This window comes from Motacilla alba, chromosome 12 (assembly GCF_015832195.1).
Source record: "Motacilla alba alba isolate MOTALB_02 chromosome 12, Motacilla_alba_V1.0_pri, whole genome shotgun sequence".
In the NCBI taxonomy this organism is placed as follows: Eukaryota; Metazoa; Chordata; class Aves; order Passeriformes; family Motacillidae; genus Motacilla; species Motacilla alba.
Window position 1 is genome coordinate 14,251,921 of NC_052027.1, and position 6,955 is coordinate 14,258,875.

General features: G+C 47.3%; 1 long non-coding RNA gene across 1 annotated transcript; it reads left to right on the forward strand.

Moving 5' to 3' along the window:
* Positions 1-12: 12 nt before the first annotated feature.
* LOC119706014 lies at positions 13-6,380 on the forward strand. The gene is made up of 3 exons (XR_005258378.1): positions 13-1,356; positions 1,759-1,832; positions 4,987-6,380. It is a non-coding gene; the product is annotated as an uncharacterized LOC119706014 (long non-coding RNA).
* The last annotated feature ends 575 nt before the right edge of the window (positions 6,381-6,955 follow it).

The following is a 6,955-nucleotide window of genomic DNA, read 5'->3' on the forward strand; positions in this document are numbered from 1 at the left end:
TGTTTGTGTTGCCCTGCGGGAGCTGCCCGCCTCCTTGCGGCCTCATCGCTGCCTACCCCGTGAGGAGCTGTCGATGCTGGGCACGGCCCCTCCGCACCTACTGGGGGAAAGGCGGCTGTGGTGGGCACCTGAGTCGCGGTGCCCAGTTTGCCTGTGGGTGGTTCGTTTCCCCCTTTCTTCCGCTGGAGTCACACCGCGTGTCCCGTGCGTGGTTCTGGGCCCTCAGCTCAAAGGGGCTTTGAGGGGCTGGAGCGGGTCCAGAGGAGGGCAGAGAAGCTGGCGAGGGGTCTGGAGCACAAGTCCTGTGAGGAGCAGCTGGGGGTGTTTAGCCTGGAGAAAAGGAGGCTCAGGGATGACTTTGCCACTCTGCACAACTGCTGGCAGAAAGCTGTAGCCAGGTGGGAATTGGCCTCCCCTGCCTGGGAACTCATGATGGGGTGAGAGGATATAGCCTTAAACTGCACTGTGCTGGACATCAGGAAGAATTTCTTCACAGCAAAGGTGATCAGACATTGCAATGGGCTGCCCAGGGAGATGTGCACTGTCCCTGTGGGTATTCAAGACAGGGCTGGCTGTGGCACTGGGTGCCGTGGTCTGGCTGATATCCAGGAGTTCAGTCATAGGTTGGATTTGATGACCTCAGCTCTTTTACAACCTAATTGATTCAGTTAAAGGTGGGCGGGGCAGTGATATCAAAGTGCCCTGTTTGTCTTGGGCCTCTTTATTCCCGTGGAGCAGATGAGCTCGGCTCCTAGCAGGCACTGAGCTGTGCTGTTGGGGCTGGAGAAAGCTGAGGGGCTCACAGGCAGCACAAGGCAGGGCCTGGAAGGGTTGGACTCACTGACAGTATCTCCCGAGTATGTCTGTGGTGGGCTTTGTGACAAGGATTGTTCTCATCCCAGGGTGCAGAGCCCTGTGGCTGATGCACTGGAGGAAGGGTAATACTTCATCATTGTTTTCTTCCTTGCCCACCTGAGAAGGTTCAGCATGTGGAACTGGCCTCAGGGGACCCGGGGTGGTTGGCATCTCTGCAAAGGGAATGTGTGCACTGGGATGACAAACAGCCTCTGCTGTCTCTCAGGGCTCCCTTGTGAACAGGCACAGCAGCCTTCGGCTGGCACTTGGGGATGGCCTGTTTAACCTGAGCACTGTAAGAAACTGATGCTGCACTGCTTCTGATGCATGACTTTCAGTGTTTGTTCCCATGCCCTCATTGGACAATATTTGCATTACTGGCTAACTTTAGCCTGACCTTTTTATGGGCTATGCTGGTGCCTGTAGAGGAAAGGTGCTGCTTAGCTCCTCTCAGTAAGCAGCTCCCTGGGACTGCCTTGTTCTGTGAAGCATTCAAGGAAGGTGAGTTTAACTTACCAAGCAGACATTTGATTCAATGTGGTAAATGGTTTTTACAGCTTGGTACCAGTTCTTGATGGATGACTGACAGTGTGCACAGTCAGAGGCCCATGATGGTTTATTCTGTGGCTGACCATGACACCTCCACCTCTGATGCTGAGACAGAAGTTCATTTGCCTGAAGTCCATAGGGAAATTACCTGTGATTTGGACGCTGGGTTGGTGGGGCTTGAACCAGAAATCAGTTATTTCTAGGCCATAGGTTCTTTTCATTATTGTTTATTACGGTTTGATAGAGATCCTTGTGGCCTACTGGGTTTTTTTCATGATCCATTGGGAAATTTGGCTTTGTTTACAAAACACTCTCAGGTGTTTTGATCACAGTGTGTGTGCTTCCTTTTCCTAGCAGTAGCTCCTTGCCCAAGGGAGAGCACTCATTGAATTTGGATGGGTCTGTGGCCCCAGGTCCTGCTCTCTCAGGTGGGTACTGTTTGGGCATGATGTTAATGAAAGTACTTCAGGAGCTGACTTTTCCCAAATTGGTGAATAGGTAGATCTTAATGGATTCAAAACTGATTTTAATCAAGGTAGCCAACAAGCTCTACTGCCAGCAATGAGGATCCTCAGTCTAACTCTCTAAACTGCACCTTCTGAAGTGTCTGTAGTGTGAACTTGCCACCTTCTCTTGTCTTGTGTGTGCTATTGTTGAAAGCAGTCTTCATCCTGACTTTCATGATGGCCAGGACCCCAGTAAGCTTTTTGTGTCAAGGAGTGCAGCTCTTCTCACATGTGGAGACTTTGTTTATGAATTAAAGCAATGTATTCTGAAACTATTAGTTTGGCCATAAACAAAAGCCCCTCCCTTGCTTCTCTTCCCCTCAATTTATTTTTTTGCCAAGGTAAGGGCCCATACAGGGGAAAAAAATGGTTTATTAACTGAATGCCATGAACAGCTAAAACACCCCTGAATATCTTTTGCAGATATTTTTACTGCAGAGATACTTTTTACAATCAGTTCTACTTAAGTCAGACAGTCTTTCAAGTGTGTTTACAGCTATCAGAAAAAAAAAAAAACCTGAGAAGAAACAATAGGATGCAGTAGCTGATAAGTTTTTTTCCCCCTTAGGCAATATACCATGGGTTATATTTTTGGTCAAGCTCCACACTTGACTGAAGAGTGACTGTAGTTTCCGTGCCAGGAAACGGAGAGCTTCCTTCAAACACCACAGCATTGACATGATTTACTAAGAGTGCTTCCATAACTTGCCCATTAGTTAATTGCATTATAATTTGCTTTTAAAAGTCTTGTCAGAAACTGGGAGTAGTATCTAGAAGTGCTTGCCAACCAAACCTGATGGTAAGTCAATGTTTTTGTTCTAGGGCTCTAAGCTGAGCAGTGTAAAGCACCTGTCTACCACAACAAAAATGTGGGTTTGTGTCTGCTGTAGAAAAAACAAAACCAACCCCAAAATCCCCAACAACCTGTCCTTCCCAGCTGATTTGAATATCCAGCTCCTAATGTCAAGAACTTTTATCTGAACCCAGGTGGCTCAGATTAATAAACAATGAAAATTAGCAGGTCAAGCCAAATATGCCAAGTTTCTTTCCTGTTTCCTCATATGTGGCCTAATTAAGCAAATGGGAACTTTCCCAATGGTGCCAATAAAAAAAAAAAAAGTAAAACCAGCAGAGTCCAAACCAGAAGGAGATCTATTTCTTCCATGTAGGACATCAGTCTTCCTCTCTGCCTAGTCTACACCACATTTAGGCCAAGTGCAGGCCTTGATGAATTTAGGTTTTGATCTGCCTCACAGATAAAGAATCCTGAAGGGCAAGTCACCTGTCTGAAGTCCTAAAGGAAGTGGCCACCTTAAAAGCTTGTCCTTTAGCCTCCTCCTTCCCTCTTGCTGTAGCAATTAGCTCACTTGTGTCTGTCCATGGGTGGTAGTTTGCTGGGCCCACGGGTGCTTTGATGTGTTGCTGCCATGACAGCCCTGATGAAGGGAGAATTCCTGTGCTCTGGATAGGATTTTCACGGAACAGAGAACTTACTGTTCACACAGATAAGGAATCCAAAGCCTTTGATATGCACGGTGGGAGAAGAAGCTCCAAAAATTTGCTGGCCTCTAGCAGTGGTTGGAGAAAGGATGGCCAGGAGCCCCAGATCAGCGCTGCTGAAGTGTCTGGCACAGGCAGCTCCAAGGTGGCATTGGTCAGGCTTCCCCATTACAGGCCTACTGCAGCAGGAGAGAGCAGCTCTGTGTTCCTGCTGAGAGGATCCTGGTTGGAAGGCCTTGAGGCTCAGAGGAACACCAGCCTTCCAAGAGCTGTGTGTCTCCAAGTCTATCCTCGGCCTCCATGGGTGCAGCAAGCACTCTTTAAAATCCTGCAGCTGAGCCATCAGAGCACTCTGTGCTCCCTGTCCAAGTGTGGGTTCCTGCTGGTCTCCTCATGTGAAGGTGATTTACTGCCTGAACTGAAAGTTTATTTTATCCTTACCTGGGAATATGTATCCAGGAGGCTGCACCTCTCAGAGCCCCTGGCTGGCTCTTGGGCACAACAGCTCCAGACTGCAGTGACTTGCAGCAGCTCATCCCTTAATCCGAGTGTGACCCACCTTCCTGTGTTCCACAAATAGGGCACAAGCAGCTCCTCCTGCAGTTCTGAAAACCTTTCCTGTATTCCACTGTCATCTTGTTGCAAGTCATTTATTTTTCTATACAATTCTTTCAGCTTGTGTCTCAGTTGAAAGCTGAATTATGTCGTTTATTTCACACCAACACAGCAGCTTTGCTTGAAGCTTGTACATGGCATTTTGCTGTCTTTAAGTGAGCAGTAGCTGCTGTGGCAAGAAAACGAAATGGCAATAACTTTGCTTTGTGGTATGTTCAGAGAAACTTAATTGAATTAAAAACCCTATCAGAGAAATGTAGTTTGACTAACAGGCAGCAAATAAGATCAGTGAAGTTCAGTCTATGTTCAAACCTAAAATAATTCCAGAACTTTGAGTTTGTAAATGGAGCAGAACAGAGAAAATTCAGAGATGTTTAGTAGAATCCAGCAATAACTCTATTAGGCAAATATTAATGCTTTGTAAAACAAAAGAATGTTCAATAGAAAGGGAATAGACTATTTCAATTGTACAGTAAGGCATTTAATATTAAAATCTTTCTGTGCACTTTGGGATAATTTGTTTTCTTCTTCTTTTCTAAATTTAGAAATACTTGGAAGAGCTCTAGTAAATTGTGCTAGAAATAAAAGTGAAGTAAAACCCCTTTCCCTTTTAGTTTTAAAGGGTAAACAGAAGAGAACATAATGATGCAACTTGATCCTGAAATAATTAAGTTTCTATAACATTTTACAATGCCAAAACTGGGGTTTTTTTTGTTGTTGTTTTTTGTTTGTTTGTTTGGTTTGGTTTTTTTGTGAAGTGCCCATACCTGCCTTTTCCAGTTTTGTTTCAAGAACCAGCAAAAAATGCCTTGGCCTTTAGTGTGGGGCACAAACATTCAGCACGGGCAACACTTCACTTAATCCTAGGCTGGCTTGTTAGCAGAGGGAACCCATCAGGGATAACAGCTAAGTTTTCATATGTGATTTCATCCTGCCATTAAATTAAGTATTTTTCTCACAGTCAGAAGCAAAGGACCAGTGGATGCCCCCTGAGTGTGGAACTGAGCGGGAAGGACAGACAGACCTGCCAGTGACCTACAGGAGCCCGCAGTCTTGCCTGAGCAGGACACTGCCCGTGCTCTGCTGCCTTCCTGCTGTCTCCTGCTGCATCCTGGAGAAGCCAAAGCACCGAAGGACCGCAGCAGGACACCTGGCATGTGCTGACACAGCTGGAAGTCCTGGCCATGCCCTGCTGCTGTGTAAGGTTCCCCTGATCAGCTGCAACAGGGCAGGATGAGAGCTGAAGTTTTAATAGCGCTGGTTGTGTTTGGCTGGGGAGTCCTGTACCACCAGGAAGGTGTTCTGCTGACTTCCCTGCCTGCATTCAAAAAAAGAGAGAAAATGTGTAATATCCTCGGTTATTCAAGTCCCCTGCTCCAAGGGACATTCGGACAGACTTTTAGGCCGCTTTTATGACGTTCTGACAGAGGAGGGAGCTGTCAGCTCAGCATTGAGCTTTTCGGCAGGCAGAGGTGCCCACCTGGGAGCTGGCTAAGCTGTCTGGGCAGCCCGCTGAAGGGACATGTGCAGCTTGATGTGCAGGGGATGGAGCTAATTTGGAAGTGCTTTAACCTTCTGCTTTAAGTGCATGTATGGAGTGTTTGTGTCCCTGTGCAATGAAAACCACAGCCATGAGTCTGCAGGGACAGCGGGAGCAGTGGGCCTGAGAGGCTGTTTGGAGGTGGAACATTTGGCAGTGGGATCTTGCAGTTTCTGTTGCTGTAGCAGTGTCCCCCTCTGTTGTACCAAGAGTCCCTGGAAACGTGGACAACACCTTCCTTTCCTGCCAGTGTCCAGAGCCAGAGCACCCTCCTCTGTGCCACAGCAATGCAAGCAGCCCTTTTATCTGGGCCACCTGCCAGGCAGCAGAAACAGCTGCGTTAAACTGCTCTGAGGTTGACTCAAGCCAACGTGGACTGGTCTGAAGTGGAATAACAACCTGATTCTATCTCCTGTTTCTCCTGGTACAACCCGTCAGCAGCCTTCCTGCCTCAGCCAGTGGTAGTGTTGTGAGGTATGGCTTAATTACAACCCTGAAATAAAAAGAATTTCTTCATTAGATGTTGCTTCACAACTGCATCAGTCATCTTCTGTCCAGCTGCTGGTGGCAGAGCTCCAAGTGGGCTGAATGGGGCTGGTTTGGCAGGTATGTGGAGTGGTGGAGGTTGGAGCGTGCAGCTAGGCAGAAGAGGGTTAAGTCAGAAGCTCTCAGTGACGTTGCTAAATTCAGTTTGCCACAAAGATCTTTTTCTCCTTCATGCTGGAGCTGTCTTTCTGCAGTCTTTCTGCCTTCAGAAACGTGGCTCAGCCCCAGTTTCTGCAAGTCACGCGCGTTCATTTGCTGGCCGTTGGAAAAAGGGGAGTCAGAAAATGTGGTGTCTGTGTTCCATGTTTGGGGACTGGTTTTCACCATGCTTGTCCTCTGGCAGCACTTATGTGACAAAGATTGAAAGCATGTCTTCCCACCCAGGGTATTGTCCTTTATTTCTCAAGCCACAGAGATAATCCCTGTCAGATGACTCCATTTTAAATTGCAGTGAGACCCTGAACTGATGATTTAGGAGCCCACACTCTCTTTGTTGTGGTTCTGGGTTTGGTGTGTTGCTTTGTGCCCAAGAAAGATGGATTGTTACTCAGCCAAGGCTGAATGTGGAGGTAATCCCAAACACTGTAGGAAATGGAATCTCTTCCCAGCCCCAGTGAGTTCTCCAATCCCAAATTCTTCCTTCCCCCTGGAACTGCTGCTAGAAACCAGCAGCCTTTCCTCTACCCCAGTTAATGTACCAGCATCAGCTTAGTCTTAATGTTCTGATCTGGTCTGGGTTAATGGCAAACCTTGTGTGTTGTGTACAGCAGAGACTGACTCACATCAGCTCACTTGATCACTTATTCCAGGAAAAATAACACTCAGGTTGCCAGAGAACTGTCCC